General features: G+C 38.2%; 1 protein-coding gene and 1 long non-coding RNA gene across 2 annotated transcripts in view; both read left to right on the plus strand.

Annotated features, from left to right (window-relative positions):
- The window catches only part of LOC141445575 (uncharacterized), a 74,884-nt gene that overhangs the window by 18,175 nt on the left and 32,355 nt on the right, over positions 1-24,354 (plus strand). The gene's annotated exons all lie outside the window — the stretch shown is intronic.
- LOC141445317 (uncharacterized) lies at positions 12,574-15,320 on the plus strand. The gene is made up of 2 exons (XR_012453315.1): positions 12,574-13,005; positions 13,539-15,320. It is a non-coding gene; the product is annotated as an uncharacterized lncRNA (long non-coding RNA).

Consider the following 24,354-nt stretch of genomic DNA (forward strand, 5'->3'; position numbering starts at 1 on the left):
TTTACTGAAGGCAAAATATATTCACTTTTTAATTTTTTACCTACATCCACATAACACTTCCCTACAATAGGTTCAGAGACGATAAGCAAACCTATATTAGGAAATTTCTATCTTTGGCTGCATCTTAATGTTTACATTAAAATGTCGGTAAGCGCACTTTAAATAGTACTTACCTACATTCAAATTTAAAACATCTTCTTAAAAAATAATCATGTTTGGTGCGATAATCCAATGTAATATTTTGAATCTCGAATATTACAATCGATTTGAAAATCAAAATCGACTCAAGATTGTTTAAGAATTAAAAAAAAACTATAATTGTCACTGTCAGTCATACCACTAACTCGAAAATACAGGTATATCTGTAAATACTCGTATTGTAGAATATTAGGCATTATATTAATGAAATATCAATAAAAATGTGGAAAACATTTTAAACTCTCTCATTCTGAGAGAACACCTGTGTGGTGGGATGTGTAATAAACAAGTGATGTGATGATTAGATTTGTATTGTGAACACGTTGGTATGTCAGCATTTAATTAAAAATCATTAAAAAATATTAGCCTGTCCAGGATTTTTGTAGTAAATCCATTTCTAATATATTTTCTAATATACTAAATTTATTATTAAATATATTTCATTTTATTATCAGACCGGTGCAGATCTTTTCAAGTTCGGATCTTAGACCAGCAATGTCACGCCCACTGCCACTTAAGTTCGGCAATACTTTGCGACCAATATCCAAGTAAATAATCTCTCTCTTTATATATTTTGTAAACAAAACAAAAGAAACAAAGCCATCAAAGCGAAAAAATCAAAGGCAACATTAATGCAGCTAAACATTAATATCAACCGACCCGCAGAACGCGCCGCAAGTCGCGCCAGATGCCTTGCCGTCGGCCGATGTAACTTACCAGTACAGTTAGTGGACTTAAATCGAAATAAGTTTATTTATATTTTTGATTACTAGCTTTTTTGCTTTGTTTTGTTGATTATACTTGCATTGTCATCCAAACTACATTTCCGTACCAAATTTCAAGTCGAAGCCATTAGCTGTTGAGGAGTTCCGTCTTGCGGAGACGATCCAGACCGGACCAGAATTTTGTTTGAAAAATATATTGTCAACGGATTTACATAAGTTTGCCAAATTTCAAGTCAATCCGACCACTGGAAGTGGGTCAAAATGAAATTGCAAGATTTGATCCCACAACATCAAGAAGTACAAATAAAGGTTTGTAAAAAAATTCAGATAACATAATCAAACTTGTCAATAGGGGTGGGGGGGAGAGCCAGTGATATCATCATCATTAAATCAGCCGAAAGACGTCTCCCACTCCATGATCGGTTTTATGCTGCTAGCATCCACCTAGCTCCTACGACCTTTACCAGATGATCTATTGGTTAATGTATTATTATATGTATAGTTCTATAGCAATCACATGAGGGTTTAAATTATCAAAGACCGTATTGTCTATCGCTGACTTTCGCGACCGCATTCTCCATTTCTTTCTAATCTCGCCTTATATCAGTCGGGCTACTACGAAATTCTAAAATCGAAGTTCATGTCTTACCGTCCCGTTGATAGTGATATTATTTCGTACGAGAGTGAGAGAGATGGCACGATACGAACTTCGATTTTCTTAGTAGCCCTACAGAATCGTCCGTCCCAGAACAGACCGTCTTGTGACAAAAAAAAAGTGATAGAAACGATTGCGAGTCCAAGTGTGCTAGATAACAATGGCCTCTGGTCATACTTTAGCCGCGCCCTCAATTTGTTTCTGCAGATCCGTTGGAGCTCAAACAGCTTCTAGGTAGACTGAAATAAAAGAAGTAGCGTTAAATGACAAAAACAAAGCGCTGTTTAGTGCGATATGGCGTCAGTTAGCACAGTCGAACGAGCAGCGAACGCATTTTGTGCTTCACTGGCTGACGTTAGAGGGGAATATTCGCATGATCTATTGTAAACAATCTTTGTCTTGCAAATAAATCTGCTTTGTTAGATAAATGGAATGATATTGAATTATAATGAACAGTGGTTATCCGCGGCTTCACATGCGTAAACCATTTCGATTCGAGTTGAATTGAAATTCCGGGATTTTATTATTAAATTCTCCTAGGAATTCCCTAAAAAGACATCATTGTCATCATTAATGTTGCATTGCCAAAGATCATGATTGTTAATCCAGCGTTTGAGGTTTCAAGATTTTATACCGACCCCGTGGGAATTTCGGGATAAAAAGTAGCCTATGTGTCATCCGGTTGAAGAATCCAGAATACGGAAATTTGTCGAAGAACTAAGTAAAGTCATCGACGTAGCTAGAAAAATATGCAAGTTGAAGTGGCAATGATGGGCGGGCTACATCACTTGAGGAACAGATAACCGGAAGGCGAAGCGTTGGTGGACTCCCACCCACTGGGTAGACTGAGACCATCGTGAGAGTTTTGGGCAAACAGTGGATGCAAATGACGAGATGTCATTCATTGTGGCGTTCGAAGGGGAAGGCCTTTTTTCCTTAGTGGACGTCTTCCCGCTGATGATAATGATGATGACGATGGTGATGGTGTCGCCTGATTAAGTCTCGAACGATGGCAACATCATGGGTAAAAGTCGTGAATGTTAAAAACATCATATTTAATTTAGCGTTAAAAATAAAATAATAGAGCAGTGACGCGTTTTCGAAGGCAAATGAAAATATTGGTAAGGTTGTTTCAAAGCTGAAATAATAATAAACTTAAAATAATTCTTTCACGCAATATTACTTTATAAAATAGGTTATCTTGGGTTATTTATTAAATATAAATAACATCCCCCTAATCTAACAAAAATTATTAGAAATGCAAATGTGAATATGTTTCTCTGTTACGATTTTATGCTCAAACTGAAAAGATTAAATTTAATATGTTAATAGTTGAGACCTTTACAGAAACATGAGATTATTTTTATCCCGGCAAAATGTAAACCTCTCGCGGGTGTGTGATAAACAAATCTTTCGAAGGCAAAGTAGCGGAAAACAGCCAGTAATAAATATTGTAAAATATTATAAAATCGTAGTTATAATCGACGATGACGTCCATTTTTGTTCAACACAGGCCCTTGGAAATTTTGAAATACTACAATAAACGATAACTCGTCACTTCTATATGCGAGAACAGTCAAAAAGTAACGACATCATCCAGATTTTTTTATTTCAAATCTAACTATACTTAAACTGCAAACAAAGACCAAACAATGGATGTTCGTATGTTCCGGAATCCTTGAGTGTAGTTAACGCATGACTGCCTACAGTTGCAACGCGAGCGTTCCAATAATAATGCAACGGTGTTGGCTTAAAGTACTTTTACATGTGGTACGTTACTCGTATCTTCGTTCTACTCTGTTTGCTAACAGTTCACTTCAATGCAATTGCTGCTTCTGTTATCTTCCTACTGTAAGATAATCTGCTACCATCATTAGTAACTAAGTTATTTGCCTACTTATCATCATTATCCTATAGCAGTCCACTGGCTGGACATAGGCCTCCCCAATGAGCGCCATTTGCGCCCTGTCCTAGGCTAGACGTATCGAACTTCTACTAGCAGCCTATCGCAGATAATTACTCCACCTGCGCTACACTACGTTTGCCGATACGCGGTCTCCACCCAAGAACTCGTTTACTCCAGTGGTTGTCTTCGATAGATATGACCAGCCTACTGCCACTTCAACTTGCTAATTCTTAATTCAATTGGAAACTCATATCTTAGACCAAGGTCTTCGCTTGCCTATAGTAATCGTGGTCAAATATAAGCCCATGTGAATTATAAAACTCAACGTGCTAATTCTCTGAGCTATATCGATGACCTTAGTTCTGTGTTGGAGTCTCGTTGCCGTTTTTAGCCATTTTGCCCACTTAAAATATAAAATAAACACAAATAAAGAAGACGTCCTAATATTTTATTTATTTCATTCCTGCTTTTCACATGTCAGAAAAGATCTTGCAAATTTATAATGTTCAGCAGTGAAACCCTGCAGCGAACAGCAGTGCACTTACTTTAAACTAAGATTTAGTAAGGTAAAATTATAATGGTATTTTTCAGCTCAATACCCATGCATCCTCTTATGTTTATTTTAACTTGCCATTACTTACAAAACTTTGCTCGCGTGATAAAGCCGGCAGTTGAATTCCATTTCCAAGGGTTTATATACTCACCTGCAGAAAATTTGGCCCACTCTATACAAAATTACCTATTGCTGCATACATTTGAAGGCAAAATTTTCTGCCCCTCAGTATAATTCCCGTAGAAATGTCTAAAATTTAGATCGCAGTCGTCATTTACGTCGTGTGAAATCACTAGTGAAAATTTCCCGCTAAGTTCGCGATGAATCTGGAAGCAAATGGAGGTCTAATGGACGTCCACTCCAATGGATTGGAGGTCCAACCTCGCGTTGCTTGGATTAGAAGCGGCCTGCATCCACCGTGAACGAAAGGCTTTAAGCAGGTCATTGGTCCATCCCAGTTAGGAGACACCCTGTGCTACGCTTAACGATTTGCGGTCTCTATTCGAGAACTTTTAGGTTTAAACAGCTATCTATTTCCCATGCTGTATGGCCTGCTCATAGCCACTTTAAGGAGCTAATTCACTTGGCTAACCCCAATCATAATTTCTATCTCACATATACTCTCTCTACTCTCACGTTACTCTTACTCCTATATTCTTTCGTTAGATTGTCGCCTCCACGTTCACTTATCGTATATTCATACGCTTCACAATAAAATACTGAATGAAACTCAAAAAAGTCGGCGTCGAGGCCGGGTGTTATGGTAATGCGAGCAGATAAGTTTTGAACTCTGGACTGTATAACGATCGGAAAGCGTACAAACGTACCAAGGATATAAAAGTATTAGACAGCTCTTCTTTTTCTAGCTAGGGGATAGTGACCATATTGTTTTGTTGAAAGTTCCGGTCCTTTTAACTTAACGCAACTAGGTTTTTTGATAATCTTTTTTAACAACAGCATAGTGGAAGTTTGAGGCACTAAAAATTATCTAGGTATAACATATATCTATATCTCACATACCAAGGGAACAAATGGGCTTATACAATTGAACGAGAGCATGAAAATTAAACTATGACCTAACTCATCGAGTCTGCCGTAAAAAATATTGGAAATATTTATAACGCAACCTAACCAACAAAAGGTTGCAAAACTCCCGAACTTGTCACTTCAAAGTTCCAATATCTCAAAAACGGCTGAACTGATTTTGATAAAACATGGCTAAGAACCGTCGGTAGAAAAATTGCTTTCAAATAAAAAAACCGCATTCAAATTGGTTTAAGAGCTACGGTGCCACAGACACACATAGCGGTCAAACTTATAATACTCCTTTTTTTGCGTCGGGGGTTAAAATCAAATGCGAAGCTACCAAAGTTAGTTTTTTTGTACAAACTCTTCTCTGCAGAATTTGTAACTTCCCATTGACCTATGAACTTGAAATGTTAAATATCAAAACAAATCAGATTTGTTCATTGAAACTTCCTAATATTCATTATTTTTTATAGATGTACCTCTGGGTTTTTAACTTTTACAAACTTTTATTCAACTTGCAATGTGTATGTACTCATAATATATACCTAGTACCATCCACGAAGTTGCGTGATTTTGTAAAAATTAGACATTGATGACATTGTAATAAGAACCACGGCACGCGTCATCCTGAATGACTCTACCTATAATGTGCAGGTCAAATTTTGCAGAGAAATTTGACCCATTTCCAGTCGTCAGATGGACTTGAAATTTGGCATACTTACTTATGTAAATCTGGTGATCATACAATAATCTGGCAGTGACAGCCAGGAGGTAGTGCGGCCAGGATCGTCTTCGCGAGACTGAACTCCTCAACCGTTATTGGTATTGACTTGAAAGGTACGGAAATATAATTTGGATGACAATGCAAGTACACAGCAGTGCAGTGAGTCTACTTGTGACCACGGCCACTGTAATGTGGTCGAAACGTCGAGTAAAATATTACTCGTGTGTTTAGCGTGATAAACCCTGTTTGTGGTTGGCTATATGAGTGAAATCTCGAAAGTTTAAAATGCACGTACAGTCAAAAAGTACAGTCAGCAAAAATCTTGTATTGAAAATGAAATTTTTAATTAAAACTTAAATTATATTTTCATACTTAATAAAGCTTAATTTTTAGAAGTAAATTTTTTCAACGACAAAATCAAACACTTACTGGAACTTCTCGAAGTTCAGGGTAACCCTAATGTAGAAAACTTTTAACTTACTCCGTCGCTCGCTTTAAAAATTCAGAAGCAAAAGTGACATGCGACTGAGCTAACTTATTAACATCCGTGGAGTCACTTTCAGGATCGCTTGCAAACTTTGAATTATTCTTTGCAAGTTTGACATCGGAGATTCCTTTTAGGTATTCATTAGGACGAGGAAGAGTTATGTGGATGATGTTTATCGAAATTATGAGGCGTAAGATTTTGCTGTCTTCTTGCTGTCGTGACATTTTCGACATCGTTTAGGTTGCAAATTTAACGATTTAAAATTCTAATAACAAAATGAAAGATGTACGATAATCCCTACATTAAATTTACAATAGTTGAGTGCGTAAAAACTTTTTGTAAGATGTAAGATTATTTCGTAACAGCTGGTCATAGGTAAATGTGTCGTTTTTTTTTCTTTGGCCTTGTCTCAGTAATCTAACTCATTGTTGAGATATAATTTGTTACAGTATGTACCTAAACCGTGATTATCTTTATTGAGTTCCCGATTTTTTGATGCAATCATAAGAATCATCATGCTTTCAAAAAATAGCATTTCTCGAAGGTATTTACAGACTACGTCTCATAGAAAGTCATTAAAAATCATTCAATTCAAATCATTATTAAAAACTAGAGAAGATCTTGAATACCATTTTCATGATCAAATAAAAAAAACTCAGTTAACGTTTTTAAAGAAATTCAGTCAATACATCGTCAGCCAAATGACACTGTAAATGATATCTTCTTTAACCCCTTGGCAATTTTTATTTTGTAGAAGTAATACTAAGTAAAACCAATAGTTTTTAAGGTTCCTTACTTTTTACTTGTGTTTTTAATATTCAGTGATCTAAGTAAATGTATTCTTAAAGCATATGGCACTCGCTACGGCTCGTGATTATGAAAGACATGCGGACTTAAAAACCATCGTGTGTGCGAGAGCGCAATTCCTGCCTGTTAAAAAACTACTTTTGTGCCTTTATCTTGCGAGTAACGAGGGTTCCGTATTTACACAATAGCATTAAATTGAACTTTGCACTTTATCATAACATCATGTTATTATTTATCGTTCTTCTTCGTCTTTTTCAGCCTTTTTCAACCTTCTCGGTGTAGGGCTCCTTCAATTTTTTCTTCGTCGCAGCATTGAGCTCAATTTGAGCCAGCAACCTTTTTCAAATCGTCTTTCCATCGCATTTGTGGTCTACCCTGAGGTCGCTTTTCCCCCATTGGTTTCATCAAAGACGGCCGTAGAGCACTCGTGGCTCATGTTGTTGGTCTCATGGGTAGATTGAGTGATCGTGGTGGCATTTTGTTATACTTTTATAATCGTTTCCACAAAAAAATTGCACGCTCTAGTGCGATTTCAGACAATCGTTTTCTCTACGCGTATACGGTCTTTTTTGGCATAATACATGCATACACGCTCGCTAGATTAAAGTGAATACGCGTGTATGCACTCATTCCTGTGTCGAAGAAAACAAAACCGCACGTGTACCCGCGTACGTGCGCTTCCAAATACGAGTTTACACGCGCAAATAAAACACTAATTTTAAATCGCCCTTGGGCGCGGAACCCTAAAAAGCACCTTTGTACCGTCTTGCGGCCACCGAGGCGTGAACATACGTTTGGTCGCGTGCTATGAACCTGATATGGACTGCTTTTGAAGACGGGTGGCGTATCAGGTTAATTGCCTTGAAGAAAGTGTGCTTTGGAATTTATGATTAAGATTGACCTTTGTTTGTTGTTGGAAGGGTTTTATAGATTTTTTTAATGAATTACTTTCAGTAAAATAATGGCCGCTACCTATTTATGTAATTCATAGCGAAGTATACTAAATAACGTAATTTTTCGTATAAAAAATGTGTATTTGTACGTACTGTCAAATACTCCCCCCTTCCCCCTCTTCTATCCCCCTCCCCTTTAGGCCGACAACGCACCCGCAATCCTAATAATGCTGTAGGTGTCCATGGGTGGCGGTGATCGCTTACCATCAGGTGACACGCATGCTTGTTTGCCAGTTATAAGATAAAAAAATACTACTCACTATTCACTGTCTAAATAATTGCTATACTTTTTGCCAGCTCCCTGTTACTCATAACTACATCATCCCAACCTATATACGTCCCACTGCAGGGTACAGGCCTCCTCTCAGAATGAGAGAGCTTGGGCCGTAGTTCCCACGCGGGCCCGGTGCGGATTGGGAACTTCACACACACCATTGAATTGCTTATCAGCTTTATGCAGGTTTCCTCACGATGTTTTCTTTCACCGTAAAGCTCGTGGTAACCACCGTAATTTCAAATGTAACTGTGTACATTGATACCCCGAAATCCACACTAACAGTAAACTATCATTTCCAACACCGCACACCAAACCATATACCATATGTTACCCGCAAATGGCTTAAGAAACTCCATTGTGCTATCGCCTTATCGACGGGACGCGGACGGTGCGCACGCGTCGACACGGTACAACGCACCGATACACATGCTAATATTATACTTGGCTTATTGCAGCGTGGGTTCCGTTAATAATTAACTTTTAGAATAAGAAAAGTGAGAATATAACGCACCGTATTAGTAAAATAATGAGGAACAGGTATTACACCAGTATGGCAGTTATATATATATTCGTGACTGAGTTTTGAAACCCGGTCTGTAATAAAGTTAATAAATTTAAATGAGAAGAGAGAGAGAGAAGACTTATTTAACTACACATAATTATTTCATACCTATAGGTACAGAAGATAGATAGATAGATCGAAACTTTATTCAGAACAGTATACAAAGCTCTGACAACCTTCGAAATAAGAAAAAAAATAAAGTTTATTAATGTCACAAAATACCCAATATATATATTAACATTAAACATGCACTTAAAATAAAATTAATTTGTTCTTCACAAATTTGTTAGCCATGCGACGATGTCGAGAATAGGCGCTGACTCGGCATAAAATGCTGCAGTAAACTGCAGTGCTGATATTGTGCCAGAAACCTTCGATGGCTGCTGTACAAGACAATCAGTCTGTGCTTTTTCACTCATTCCAAATAAAGTACTGCTAAAAAGATGAAATCATCTCTGAAATAACAATACCAAAAAAATAAAGTTTTAAAACAATATTTGCGCACTAAAACAGCTCAGAAGAATACAAGAGAAGCAAAAAATAAATAACGTTGACTAGGTACTTCAGGAAATTAGGCTCCGACTTATAAACTGCGAGCAAAAAAAACTTGCAGCGCTGATAAACTTATTATTAGGAAACTTAGAAAGATCCCTAATACTATCGTGCCGTCTCGTTCCCTCTGTGCCCTTAGTGTAAGTTTTCGTTTACAAAATACGTCTCGATCGCGTTCGCGTTAAAATCTCAATTTGTATGGAAACACGAACATCGCAAACGTTCCGCAAGAGGCGCTGTACCCTTAGTGTAAGTTTTCTGTTACAAAATACGTCTCGATCGCGTTCGCGTTAAAATCTCAATTTGTATGGAAACCCGAACAGCGCCTCTAGCGGAACGTTTGCGATGTTCGTGTATCCATGCAAATTGAGATTTTAACGCGAACGCGATCGAGACGTATTTTGTAACCAAAAAGTTACACTAAGGGCACTGAATAACTTAAACGCAAGTGTCTCGCATACTCACTCTGTTAAAGGTGTTTAAGAATTTAACGCGCATGCCAGGAAGCGTGTCGCGCGGCCAAATTAGGAACGGATGTTCGATTGATCGTTGCTGATTATTTTATTATGCTTGGTTAGGCTTTTGTTCGTGTAATAATTCTAACTGGAAATAAGTAATAGGTACCTATTCTGTTTGTTTAGTTCTAGCGAGACATCTGCAATTGTTTCTTTGATATGATACCAGGTGTGGCCTAAAATTAAAACATAGATCATACTCGTCAAACTGAACAACAATAATTCAGCGACTTTTAAAAATAATTGAGTCATCAGATTTAGTCTGTCTGTGGCATCGTAGCTCTTAAACGGGTGACCGATTTGAATGTGGTTTGTTTTATTTGAAAGCAAATTTTCTAGCGATGGTTCTTAGATATGTTGTATCAAAATCGGTTTAGCGTTTTTGAGAAATTGAACTTTGAAGTGACAAAGTCGGGGGTTTGCCAACTTTTTTCACACAAATGAAATACTGCTATCAATGTACGCCATCGCCATCCGTTACGCGATCCTAGAATACAACTGGCATCGCCTACAAACAAAAAGCATTTTGCTTTACATTGCTTCTTCGCATAAACTTTAAAGTGTAATAAAAATTAAAAACTAATTATTTTTAAAAGTCGCTGAACTAATGTTGTTCAGTTTGACGAGTATAATCTATGTTTTAATTATTTGCTCATATTACAGGCCACACCCGTTATAGTATCATAGATGACAATGGAAGTATAAACGAAGATTACAGTCAGCAAAAAGCTTGCATTAAAAAAAAATGTTAGCAAAAACTTACTTATTAGAAAATCATTGCATGACTTACCCCCTTATTCATAAACGACAATCAAACCTATTTTAGTTAAAATGCCGCTAAAATTCGTTTTCCTTATCTGCACTTCGACATTTGTATTTGTTAGAAAGGGACAAAGCATTTGTTAGTTAACATAGGCTTGTTAAGTTTTATGAATAAGGGGGTTAGGCGGTTACGTTTATTTGTAAGTATTACTTTTCCAATGGCTTATACATAAGTATGTTAGCAAAAAAAGTAAGTGTTTGAGACGATTTTATTCACTCCATGATTTTCATTCAAATGTACGAGCTTTGCGGTGAAGGAAATCATCGTGAGGAAACCTGCGCGCAAACCTGTGAAGCAATTCAATGGTGCGTGTGAAGTTCCGAATCCGCATTGGGCCCACGTGAGAGCTATGGCCCAAGCCCTCTTGTTTTGAGAGGATGCCTGTACCCAGCAGTGGGACGTATATATAGGCTGGGTTGGTTCATTCGTTAACATTTTTATGAGATAGGGACAGTTTTCCTGTTCTCTGGAAATTATAATACTATCTTATTCCGTACTATAATAAAAGCCGTGGTGGCCTAGTGGTTTGACCTATCGCCTTTCAATCAGAGGGTCGTGGGTTCAAATAATTTTCGCACCTCTGAGTTTTCAAATTCATGTGCGAATTACATTTTGAAATTTACCACGAGCTTTGCGGTGAAGGAACATCGTGATAAACCTGCACAAACCTGCGAAGCAATTTCAATGTTCGTGTGAGTTTCTCCAATTCGCACTGGGCCCCGTGAGGAACTATAGCCCAAAGCCCTTCTTTTCTGAGCAGGAGGCCTGTGCCCAGCAGTGGGATGTTATTATAAAATGAGATGATGATGCATGCTTATTGATGAATCCGCCGAATGGAAATAAAAGAAACATATGGCTTAAATTGTAATCCTAAATAAAGTAGCAACACCAAAATCGTTGAATTCGAAATAAATAACTTTTCAGATGCCTATGTCTGTTCCGTTTCACTGTGAAATCATATTAACTTATATTCTATTCATTGCCCGTTTGAGACGCTCAAAGCAACACATTATTATTGACAACAAAACGTATAATGAAAGCTTAAATCAATTACCTCGACGTTAACGCTAACTCAAACGGTTTTGTACAATAGATAAATTCCCCCCGTTCTTGGCTTTGTATTTCACCGAAGCTTCGCCGGGCGGCGCGGGCGCAGCCAACCGTAACACACCCTGCGTTATCGTCTTTGCAGGTCGGTTGCCGCAATCGTGTTTTTAGGATATCCACCTTAAAGTAAAAACGGAACCCTTATAGGTTCACTTCGCGTATCTATCTGTCCGATTGCATTTGTCAAGAAACTCTTTTCAAACTCGTGGCGCTATCCGAACTAAATTAAAATATCAAATACCTAAGTCTGGCACTTTTTATGTTGTAAAATCAAACTTCTAACTACGATTAATTTAAGTTTATTTAACGATTAAATTGTAAACACACCATTCTCTTTTCTCTTTCTGAACACAAATGACTAAACATACCTACTGTAAATTTATTATTTTACTCCCATAACGTAATGGGGGTTGATTTCTTTTTTCTCGACGAACCCTATATTGTGGATTCGTTGGATAGGTCTTAAAACCATTGCGGGGTTTCAAAGACATTTTTCTAATTTAGTGATCTTGTTTGCGAAAATTTCTACTTGAAAGTGCCAAATTTTCATTGAATCGAGCTGTAAAATCTAAACGATTGGTGGGAAATTTGCAAAAATTTAAATGTAGTAAATATATCAATTTAACAAGGAAAATTATAGCGGCTAAAATGCTTGAGAATTATGAGTACTTTAAGAGAAAATAGCAGCCAATGTTGTCACAATGCACATAGGCGATCGCTGACATCTTAGTTAGCTCAGTGTAAGCTAGATGGCGCTTTCCTCAATAAGGGATCTCTGAGCAGAATGGCGGACGAACTCTAGAGGTCGCCACCGTAGTTTTCTCTTGACTCATTTATTTACGTAATAATATGTATTTAATATTTATTTATTATTTACTTATTTATTTTATAAAAGTAGGCATTTTATTACACTCATTTACTACACGAGTTTGTACGACTAAATATATCTATAACCAACTCACCCTTGACCGTTTTTGTCGGCCAAGGGGGGTGCTGTCGATCAGCTGTGACCGGGGGAATTCTAACTGTAATATTCTCGCCCTTAAAAGCTGAAGCACAGCTGTAAAACACACATTCAACAGCTCAGACTACACTAAACAGCTCTCTCGAAAGCTCCATACGCCCAGACTTGGTAAGTTCTCCGATATTTAACTCTTGTGTTTTTCTGTGTATTTTATTAGAATTATTTTCTTTATAATTTAACTTTGTGTAATTGAACTGAAGGCTTCCCCTGGCCAGGGAATCTTTTATTTCAAACATTTCTTATACTTAATATTTTAACACTTGTTAATTTCTCTCATCCGTTGTTATAAACTCAGAACTATGTTAATGCTTATTACTTTTATGCAACGGATGCTTACCGGTGTTAAAATAAATTCAAACTCAGCTAAGTGACGTTTAATTTCAAATGTAATCCTCTAACGGTTATTTAGTGAACTGTTGTATTTCAAATTTTAACGGTCACTTAGGCTATTTATTTTTACCTTTTTTTTTAAAATAATTATATAAAACTAGAATCACTTTCCTTTGCCTGCCTGTAACTCCGTATGATTGTCCTTGCCACTCACTGCAATTCAGCTCACCCTAGAGTTGGTGCATCGCTGCAGAGGAGTGACTGGCAAACAATCTAGCACTGGACCACAACTGACACCACCTAATTTACAGGGCACCTTCGTACGGCTTACACCTTCGTACGGCTTACAACCTTTGTACGGCTTACAACCTTCGTACAACTTTCAAAGCTCCGTTCGGCTACAATTCTCACGGCTCAGGCGGCTCCTTTAACCTGACACTAAGCCCTGACGGCCTTAACTTCCGGAGTACTGCACATCCTTCCTGGCTCGTCCAAGACCCTGATCGCTCCTGCGTGGAACACTTGTCCAGGCTGCTCGTCCTGCCGCCCTAAGGCCCCTTTTGACCTCGGCACCGACGACCACTCAGCTGGACCAGGCCCCCTGCTGTGGCCAGCCTCTTCGCTCCGGGTTCTTCTCTCCGACTCCAGGGAAGTGTAGGCCAGTGAGACCGAATAATCAGAACCACCTCTCAATAAAATCTCTTGAACTCACTACCTGAGATTCTCGTAATACTTTTACTTTTAATTTTGTCAAATTAGGCCTGTTATTTTTTGTGTTCAATATTTAATTAAAAAATTGTTAAAAAGTCTTATTGTTTTACTCAAAGAATAACTTACTAGGCCTCCTTTAAGGTCAAACCTCCCCTCAAGAGGTCTGCCCTTGACAGTGGCGCCCGTGGGTTTTTTTTTGAGAGGTTCTGATTGTTACGTTTTTCTTGCCTAGAATTGCAGTGATTGTGCAAAAATTTATTGTGTATCTTGTGTGTTCTGTGTATCTCGCAGTAAGTACCCTGTTTTTCTCGCCCCTGTATGGTGGTCGGGGCTTAGAATAACGCCATTCCCCGTCTAGGAATTCGTAAGAGGCGAATAATAGGCATAACCAGTGTTTCAGTTACCGAGATCCCTTAAGTGGTTCATTTAATAGTTTTTTTTTCCCTTTAATAACTCTAATTTTTAAAACTGCATCACCGTTATCTTTAAATTCAAATACTCTGCCGACCTTTGACCACTTTCTCGTCAACGGCCTATTTGAATTTCAACTGTCACTTGCCACAGTTGAAACGGACGGCGTTTTAAAATTCAAATCTTAACGACAATTTCAAACTATACCCTAAAGTTAACTAAATATTGTTGCATTAACTAAATTCAAATACGTTAACGGTTCAATTCAAATTCTACCTACTAGTTTTCATCAAGTTAAATTTAAACCGTAACTGACGCCAATTATACTTTCACTAATATTGTTCACCGCTGCTTCAAGTGAAACAGTTATTTTAAATTTAGTGACTGCCAACCACTGAATTTGAAATTCTAACGATTCAAATCATTTTTAAATAACGTATTTGAAATACCTACAATTTTATAGAAAAGCAACGATATTTCTATATTTTTAAAATATCTGAACCACTATTTAGATCTTTCATCAAAATCAGTTTATCATTATCTCGGTAAACACACTGACATTTTTTTTTATCCAAATTTTACTATTAACTTAACTTCAACGCGGTCTCTTAATTAAATTTTACATTCGATCATTACTGGGAGATACACAACACTATTATTTCTTGTGTCCTACTTGTTAATTTAATAGCACTGTAACATACGGAGAGTTAAATTTAGGTACTGTGTGTCGAAGAAATACCACATCTGGCATACAACTACACAAACCACCATCACAACTCACAACATTCATATCATACTACTCGAGTGCTTGCTAAAAATCAACTGGTCGCAGAGTTAACAAAACCAGTTATCTCATATTCATTATACGAGTGCTCCCTATTTTCGACCGTCTGTTCCCTGCTTAGAGACCATTATACTTCGATCGCTAGCAAACAGGCTAACGTTTTTATTAATTAGCTTCGGGTATTCTTATATTTAACTGAGGTAATCGTAACTATGGATAGTCATAGAATTAAATACTTGTCTCTTCAAAAGGCAGAACTAACTTATGAGGTGGCTATTCGAGGTACCAATCCCGCGGATACCGTTATTGAGTTGCGTAAACAGATAGTCAAACTGTCAGCTTCTTTACCCGCCAGTGATATTTTAGAATCAGGTCTCGATGTAACCGAGGATATTAAGGGCGCGACTGATAGTGTACTTAAGGCACAGTCACAATTAGTTTCCCTTAAGGCTAAGTTTGATGACGGTTTACTCGAACGTACGGATAACTTGTGTAACCATATTTTTCACCGATTAAGGCGTATTACTCCCGTAACCCCCACTACCGTGGACTCTTATAATGTTTGTTTAAATAAATTTCAATTAATATACCAAGAGTTGGCGGACTTGCGACCAGTTCATGACACTAACGAAGGAGAGGATTTCGAACAATGTGAGGAGACACCACAAGTCACTCACCGCTCCGCGAATAATACCAATTCTTTCAGTCCGCAAACCCCTACAAAAATAGCAGTTACTTGCGACCGTGGTATGTCTTCTGATATAGCTAAATTACGGTACAACGGGAAGACCTGCGTACGCTCTTTTGTTCAACGGGTAAAAGAATTTTTAGCCGCGCGAAATTTAAAACCTGAAAAAATTCTTCAACATGCAACGGAAATATTCGAAGGAGACGCCCTTCACTGGTTCCGTTCGGTTAAGGATTCCATAGATAACTGGCATGACCTCTCTACACAACTCATAGAAGTATTTTCTCTGCACGATTACGACTACAGATTAAAATCGGAAATTCGCGCGCGTACTCAGGGCGAAAGCGAGAATATAACGATTTATCTCTCAATTATGCACGGCATGTTCTCAAGGCTAACCGTGCCATTTACCGAAGAAGAACAATTAGAAATTGTTCTACATAATATTCGGCCGTGCTTCGCTACTGTCATAGCCACGGCGGAAAAAATAGATAATTTAAATACCTTGCGTAAACTTTGCCATAACTACGAAGTGGTTCATGCGCGTATGTCCCAATTCCGCGAACCTCCGCGAGCGAATTCGGATACGCTCGCGCCAGAATTCGCTTACAATAAACAATCGTCTTTCCTAAACTCTCCAAAGCAACCATATCAAGGGAAAAATTCCCCAGGTAACAACGCCAGTGCACATAATTTCTCTAATTATAAAACCCGCTATCCGGTTAATGCAATCAGCTCGCAAAATAACAACAATAATAATATAAAACTATTTTGCCCGCGTTGTCGCACAAACACTCATACATTACGAAGCTGCAAAGCGCCTCGTACGATAGTCTGTTTTAAATGCGGATTGCCGGGCGTTAAATCTATTAATTGCTCTAAATGCAATAATAAAAAACCAGTTCCTACAACCTCAACTTCAAAAAACTGAAGGCGAGGCGATCCAGTGATCACAGTCTAATAAAAGAAAATAACTGGTCACAATGGCTTAATTATGTTTCAATTTTTTTAATTCATATAAAGTGGCCACTGTATCGCCTCAACCCTCTATTGTAGACTCGCGACCTTTTGTAAAGGTATCTATTAACGGACTAGAGGTATCGGCTCTGCTCGACTCTGGTTCCGCCGTTACTATTATAGGTAACAATTTTCACAATAGATTACTTGAAAGGGGACATCAACTACTAATCGACGACTCTGTGCGTGTAACAGCCGCGGGCGGCCAACATCTAGATAGTGTAGGATATTTCGACCTGGACTTGACCTTTGAGTCTATAACTCACACTGTAAGGTCATATGTAGTTCCGGGAATCCTCACTTCGCTCATTCTAGGTGTTGACTTCTGGCGCACCTTTAAAGTTTGCCCCAAATACTTGTATAGTATTGGGGTAAGCGAATGCGCCATCAAGCACACAGAGCAAGTCGAGGGTTCCCAAACTCTTATGTCCTATAGTCACTTAACTGAGTCTCAACGCGTCCAGGCAGATAACATCATAAGCCAATTTAACAGCATTTCTTACGAACGGATAGGTTTAGGTCGAACTTCGTTAATAACACACAATATAGATACCGGCGACACTGAGCCGATACGCCAAAGATTTTACCGCATGTCTCCTGAGAAACTTAGAATTATTAACGAACAGGTCGACGAAATGCTACAGCTTGACGTAATCGAACCTTGTGAAAGCGCTTGGTCATCGCCAGTACTTTTAGTAAACAAAAAGAACGGCAAGCCTAGATTTTGTTTAGACAGTAGAAAACTTAACTCAGTAACTAAAAAGGACGCATATAGCTTACCGTACATTTCGGAAATTTTAGATAACCTTAGAGATGCTAAGTTCCTTACTAGCATCGACCTTTCTAAAGCTTTTTGGCAGATACCCATTAATCAGCGGGATAAAACGAAAACAGCGTTTTTCGTACCGTCAAGGGGCACTTTTTGTTTTAAAACTATGGCTTTTGGCCTAACTAACGCGCCGGCTACACAGCAACGTTTAGTCGATAGTTTGTTCGGCCCCGAATTTGAAATGAAAGTTTTCTGTTACCTCGACGATATAGTCTGTGTTAGTAATTCATTCGAGGACCACGTGACATTACTTCTGCGCGTCCTAACTAAATTAAAAACAGCTGGTCTAACTATCAACTTTGAGAAAACTCAGTTCTTCAGGGACAGTCTCAAATACTTAGGTTACGTTGTAGACGCTCAAGGGCTGCGTACAGACCCAGAAAAAGTAAATGCAATCGTAAACTATCCTAGACCAACTTCAAAAAAAGAGGTAAAACGTTTTCTGGGTACCGCCTCTTGGTACCGCCGTTTCGTTCCCAACTTTAGTACTCTGGCAGGGCCCTTAAATATTTTAACTTCTAATAAAAAGAAAGCCCCTCCATTTCAGTGGACGCCAGAGGCCGAACAGGCATTTTTAAAACTTAAAGCCTGCCTTGTAACAACTCCGGTTCTTTCTTGTCCCAACTTTGATTTACCGTTCGAAGTACACACTGACGCTAGTGACTATGGCGTCGGCGGTATGTTATGTCAAAATATAAACGGCCAGGAGCACCCGGTCGCTTATATGAGTAGGTCATTAACAGGCTGTGAAAAGAATTATAGTGTAACTGAACGGGAAACCTTAGCCGTACTAGTAGCCTTAGAACACTGGCGCTGTTACTTGGAAAACGGAAAAACATTCAAAGTTTATACCGACCATTCATCCTTGAAATGGTTCCTTTCTCTTAATAACCCAACCGGACGCCTAGCCCGTTGGGGCGTAAGATTGTCTTCTTTCGATTTTGAGATTTTACATCGTCGCGGCAAAGATAACGTAATACCTGATTCGTTATCAAGATCCGTGCCGGTGTCGGCAATAACTATTGCTAACTCGTATCTCAATTCGCAAGACAAATGGTACTTAGACTTGTATAATAGCTGTGTAAACACACCGCAAGGTTTCCCCAATTATAAAATTGTAAACAATTCCTTATATAGACTTACTAAGTCAGATACTAGGTTTAACAATGAGTTCGCGTGGAAAGAGGTTGTGCCAGCGGAATTACGCGAACAAATTATAAAGAAAATCATGCAGAACCAACAGCCGGACACTTAGGCGTTTTCAAAACCTATCACCGTATAGCACTCAAATACTTTTGGGTAGGCATGTATAGAGACGTATCAAAGTTCGTTTCCTCTTGCGACACTTGCATCGCTTATAAACATCCTACGCACGCGACACTAGGTGAAATGGGAAGGCCTAAACAGTGCTCGAGGCCCTTTCAAGCCCTAGCCTTGGACTTCGTCGGTCCATTGCCCACTAGTCGTAAACAAAATAGTTACTTGCTCGTGGTTACTTGTATTTTCTCAAATATTGTTTCTTATTTCCGGTTCGTAACGCAACTGCGGCAATCGTAGTCAAACATTTAGAAGATTCCATTTTCTTAGTTCACGGAATACCGCAAACCATTTACATGGATAATGCGTCACAACTAATTAGCCGCGAACTAAAAACATTTCTCAATAAATACAAGGTGCCTAACCAATTTTTAATAGCAAAGTACAGTCCACATATTAATAATACGGAACGCTACAATAAAACTATATATCCTGCGTCTCCACCTTTGTTAACGACGACCATAGGACTTGGGACGTCAACATACCTAAAGTACAATTCGCTATAAATAATTCTGTGAACGAGGTAACCGGTTATACTCCTTCCTTCCTTGTTTACGGCAGAGAGTTAGTGACTTGTGGTTCACACTTCGTTGATAACGATTTGGGGAATGAAATACTTTTTCTACCTCGCGATATTTACGCACAAAACATGGGTTTCTTGACCCATATATTTGATAAAGTTCAACACTCACTTTATAACGCACATCAAAAAAACATTGCGCGTTACAACTTACGCCGAAAACCGGCTGAATTTAATGTGGGAGACTTGGTCTGGAAGCGCACGTATTTCTTAAGTGATAAGTCTAAATACTTTAGCAAAAAACTTGCACCAAAGTTCGTTAAGTGTAAAATAACTAAAAAAGATCTCCACTCGTTTTCGAACTACAGGATCTTTCTGGTAACGATTTAGGTGCATGGCATATTAAAGATTTAAAATTAACACCGGGCGGCAGGTAGCGTCTGCGCACATTAAATAAATAATGCATTACTTGCTTCCTTATCAATGTAGGTACTAATTACATAATGCATCTGGACGGGCGATCAGCTGTCGCGCGCCGTCACATCAGTCTCCATTTAGCACCGGCGAATGCGCACGCGTGTTAATTTAATTTTTGTCTTATCACACTCCCTTATCACTTAGACGCACGGTTCTATTTATAGAATCAAGTCATTTTAGCGCGCCGCCTCCGCGCGCACGTATAATAGCTGCACCTTTGCACTATTATTTTCTTTAAATCTATAGCGCGTACATATTACTTGGTACACGCTAAACTAGTATAATCATTTGTCGCGGTCCGCCACTCATTATTATAATATTAATTGATCTGTCCTTAAGCCTTTACCCGAGAACTTGCAACTCGTTAAAAAGTATTTTAAAATTTGAATTACGGAACCCGTGCGGTTGGTAACACGTAAAATATGCCCTTAGCCTCTGTAATTCAAAACTCTAATGATTGGAACGGATGGTAATTTCAATCACAGATTTAATTAATGTCTATAATTATATTTTTATGAATGCATACAACGTCCACCTTCCATTAACACATTTTATTCCTTTGACATAAGGGTCAACAAGCCTCTGTTGTTGTTTGACCCGCCATGAGAGTAGAAGTATGATCATAGTATGAGAGACGACGTATGTAAGCGTTATGTCATAGTGTATTTTTTTTTATCGAAATTTGCTATGAGGCTCAAATTTCTTTTGGAGGGACGGGCGTACTGTCACGATGCACATAGGCGATCGCTGACATCTTAGTTAGCTCAGTGTAAGCTAGATGGCGCTTTCCTCAATAAGGGATCTCTGAGCAGAATGGCGGACGAACTCTAGAGGTCGCCACCGTAGTTTTCTCTTGACTCATTTATTTACGTAATAATATGTATTTAATATTTATTTATTATTTACTTATTTATTTTATAAAAGTAGGCATTTTTATTACACTCATTTACTACACGAGTTTGTACGACTAAATATATCTATAACCAACTCACCCTTGACCGTTTTTGTCGGCCAAGGGGGGTGCTGTCGATCAGCTGTGACCGGGGGAATTCTAACTGTAATATTCTCGCCTTAAAAGCTGAAGCACAGCTGTAAGACACACATTCAACAGCTCAGACTACACTAAACAGCTTCCTCGAAAGCTCCATACGCCCAGACTTGGTAAGTTCTCCGATATTTAACTCTTGGTTTTTCTGTGTATTTTATTAGAATTATTTTCGTTTATAATTTAACTTTGGTAATTGAACTGAAGGCTTCCCCTGGCCAGGGAATCTTTTATTTCAAACATTTCTTTTACTTAATATTTTAACACTTGTTAATTTCTCTCATCCGTTGTTATAAACTCAGAACTATGTTAATGCTTATTACTTTTATGCAACGGATGCTTACCGGTGTTAAAATAAATTCAAACTCAGCTAAGTAACGTTAATTTCAAATGTAATCCTCTAACGGTTATTTAGTGAACTGTTGTATTTCAAATTTTAACGGTCACTTAGGCTATTTATTTTTTACTTTTGTTTTTTAAAATAATTATATAAAACTAGAATCACTTTCCTTGCCTGCCTGTAACTCCGTATGATTGTCCTTGCCACTCACTGCAATTCAGCTCGCCCTAAGAGTTGGGGCATCGCTGCAGAGGAGTGACTGGCAAACAATCTAGCACTGGACCACAACTGACACCACCTAATTTACAGGGCACCTTCGTACGCTTACAACCTCCGTACGGCTTCAACTTCCACACCTTTGTACGGCTTACAAACCTTCGTACGGCTTACAACTCCGTACGGCTACAGCCTCTCGCTCTCGGCTACAACTTTCAAAGCTCCGTTCGGCTACAGCTCTCACGCTCAGCGGCCCCTTTACGCCCTAACCTGACACTAAGCCCTGACGGCCTTAACTTCCGGAGTACTGCACATCCTTCCTGGCTCGTCCAAGACCCTGATCGCTCCGGCGTGGAACACTTGTCCAGGCTGCTCGTCCTGCCGCCCTAAGGCCCCTTTTGACCTCGGCACCGACGACCACTCAGCTGGACCAGGCCCCCCTGCTGTGGCCAGCCTCTTCGCTCCGGGTTCTTCTCTCCGACTCCAGGGAAGTGTAGGCCAGGGAGACCGAATAATCAGAACCACCTCTCAATAAAATCGCTTGAACTCACTACCTGAGATTCTCGTAATACTTTTACTTTTAATTTTGTCAAATTAGGCCTGTTATTTTTTGTGTTCAATTTTAATTAAAAAAATTGTTAAAAAGTCTTATTGTTTTACTCAAAGAATAACTTACTAGGCCTCCTTTAGGTCAAACCTCCCCTCAAGAGGTCTGCCCTTGACATTTGAGCAGAGTAGGTGTACAAAATAAACAAAACGTGCCGTTCTCTCACGGTGTTTCTAATTACGAGGCGATTCTCGTACGAACAATGCGTTGCATTCGTTGTGATACAGGTTTTGGTCGTATTTATATTAGCTTTATGCGAAATGTACTCTAATTGAGCGCTATATCTGAAAATAATCGGCTTCCGCGTTAATTAAATTTATCGCTTAATTCAAATGTTTGATCTTATGAGGTATGCGTATCATCATTATCTGGTGTTTGTTTGGTAGAGACTTTACGTTCAGACTATATTATTTGTCTGGTAATTTTTCATATTTGTTTATTTGTAAACACTAGCCAAGTTGAGTCTGAACTTGAGCTACATCTTAAGCGAAACAAATAACAGTATGTTAATAATTGTCCGCTCTATTAAAAAAAATACATAAATGCAATACGCCATTTTCCAGAAAAAGACTTTTTGGATTTAGACTGACACCAGAGATGTGCGGATAATCAGATGCACAAGTTGCGGAAGTTCCAAAAAGTTAAAAAAAGTTCTCAAACAATACTGGAAATTTTCACAAGAAATATATAGAAATTTAAATTTGAGAAACGAAAAGTTTCAATCCCATACCAATTGTGAAATGTTTACCTAATTTTTCTATATGAATTATTTTAATTTTTTTGCAAAGTTTTCTTTGGCTCATCAGTGCGGGATATGACTGTGGTGAGAATGTTGTTTTCATTAACCAATAGATACGCTTTATTTAGGTACCAATCCTTCCCCTCCGCTTAGTCGTACTGGGCGGGGATAGGTACATAAGAAACATTTTTGTTCCTCGCAACACTGCTTAATAATATAATAAAGTGCCGCTTTGCATGAATTAATTGGTCAAAACCGCGAGATAATAAATTAACATTTGGAGATCATACTTAGACACAATATCACGTTACATCATCGGCCCTTCATTAATATTTATCACGAATACACATTTAACATCAAATTAGTGTAACTGAGCCAAACCGGCTTTCTAAACTATCTTACAGTATGAGTGTGTGCAATCTCTAGCACTAAGGACTGCGTGGATCTAGAATGATGGCAATTTATAAACAACTAGTTTACTTTACACTAAGTAAGGAAAAGTGTATGTTGTTACAGTAGGCTTAGACTTCGTGCTTAATACAGTAAAACTTGGTTAAGTGAGACCTGGATAAGTGGGAAACCTCATAGCTGGAATTCATGGTGAGGCCTGCATTAAGCACTGAATAACCTGATAATTCCAAGACAAACTAAAATTATAGATTTTTGATTGACGCATTCTCTATGCATTTTTGTACTGTTTATAAAATGTTTTTTTTTTTTATTATAAAATGTTAAAGCTTACTCATCATAATGTTTACAAAATACGTTGTTTTATTTAATAATTGCACCTCTATAACTGAAATAACATCTATTTACACCTCTATTAATGGAACCCTCCGTAAATGAGACAGATATTTATTTATACCTCTGAGACACTGGGTAAGTGGAATACCTCTATAAGTGAGACTTTGCAGGTCCCTTAGCGTCCCAGTTATCCAGGTTTCACTGCACATTCAAAACCGGCAATCTATTATATGTGTTTTTGTCGGGTGTGTGTGTACTTATCTGTCGCATTATTTTTGAAAGTCATGATTTTTGTTTAGTCATATAATTTCCTACGATACCGTTAATATTTTCCGACATTTTTAAATGGTCATCATGTAGAACTCTATATACCTAGGTTGGGTAAGGTTTGATGATTTCAGAAATAGTTACACAAACAATACCATTGTGGCTTTCCCTAAATACTACTATCATATTTTTTCTGTTCTAATTTTATTTGCTTTTGAGATGGTACCATAAAGGGTGCACACCGCTTTCTTCTCTAATTTTAAAAAAATATTTTCTTTATTTATATGTGTACCCACCTACAATCAAGGGATAAGTATCTATAGAGCCATAGTGTCAAATAACACGCCAACCTGATATCTGTTCTGAGATGTCTACTGCTGGAACCTGTTTCGAATCCAAGGCCAGAACCACTTTT

Source organism: Choristoneura fumiferana, chromosome 2 (assembly GCF_025370935.1).
Source record: "Choristoneura fumiferana chromosome 2, NRCan_CFum_1, whole genome shotgun sequence".
In the NCBI taxonomy this organism is placed as follows: Eukaryota; Metazoa; Arthropoda; class Insecta; order Lepidoptera; family Tortricidae; genus Choristoneura; species Choristoneura fumiferana.